The following is a 983-nucleotide window of genomic DNA, read 5'->3' as shown; positions in this document are numbered from 1 at the left end:
AAAGCCACATTGACTTGTTCATTAGGTTCATTATGTACTTGTCCATGAGGACAATGAGAAGTAGAATGAAGAACACTAGAACAAGTCATACATGTTTCATTTGATGCACGATGAGAATGGTTAGGGAAGGAAGATACTTGGTTCGCCGAGTTTTGGTTAATAAAAAATTGATCAAACCTTTGAGACAAAGACTTCATTTCGGCGGCTATTTCATTTGAATGTTCGACTTGATGTAAGCCTACACTCTTCCTACCTTGTGAATTTCTACCATTCTTGGATGATAGTGTTCTATGCAAAGAATTTTCACTCATGCTTTCATAGAGACGTCACACGTCATCCTCATGCCTATCAATGTAAGAGCCACCCATGGAAGCATCAACCATACCCTTATAGTTGTCCGATAAGCTCTCAAAGAAGTATTGAACTAATTGCCATTTAGGCATGTCATGATGTGGACACTTCCTAAGCAATTCATTGAAGCGTTCCCATGCCTCATGAAATGTTTCTCCATCCCCATGTGAAAATTCTCGAATTGAGGTTCTCATAGCATTGGTCTTAGAAACCGGATAGTACTTCTTTAAAAACTCTTGTTGCATTTTCGCCTAAGAAGTGATTGAAAAAGGCCTAAGATTGTTAAACCAATACTTTGCCTTGTCTTTTAAGGTGAATGGAAAAAGTTTGAGTCTTAAGACCTCTTCCGGCATGTCCGTATATTTTACGGTGGAACATACTTCAAGAAACTCATCCAAATGCTTGTAAGGTTCTTCACTAGGAAGTCATGAAAGTTAGGAAGCATTTGAATGGTTTGTACTTTAATTTCATAATGATGTGCTCTAAATGGTGGCAATTGAATGCATGTGGGTGCATTGTATTCATTAGGCACATAGTGATCTCTCAAAGCAAGAGGTGGATTAGCTACTTGAGGTGCAACATGAACACCTTGGTTATGAATTCCTTGATTAATGATGGGAGGTTGTGGATCA

At 38.5% G+C, this 983-nt stretch overlaps 1 pseudogene; it reads left to right on the top strand.

Annotated features, from left to right (window-relative positions):
- Positions 1-441: 441 nt before the first annotated feature.
- LOC132315251 (small nucleolar RNA R71) lies at positions 442-540 on the top strand (annotated as a pseudogene).
- The last annotated feature ends 443 nt before the right edge of the window (positions 541-983 follow it).

Source organism: Cornus florida, unplaced genomic scaffold (assembly GCF_030987335.1).
Source record: "Cornus florida cultivar Cherokee Brave unplaced genomic scaffold, ASM3098733v1 CherokeeBrave_3.0.0_Hap2_Chr06, whole genome shotgun sequence".
NCBI classification, from domain to species: domain Eukaryota; kingdom Viridiplantae; phylum Streptophyta; class Magnoliopsida; order Cornales; family Cornaceae; genus Cornus; species Cornus florida.
This window is presented reverse-complemented; position numbering and strand designations above follow the sequence as displayed.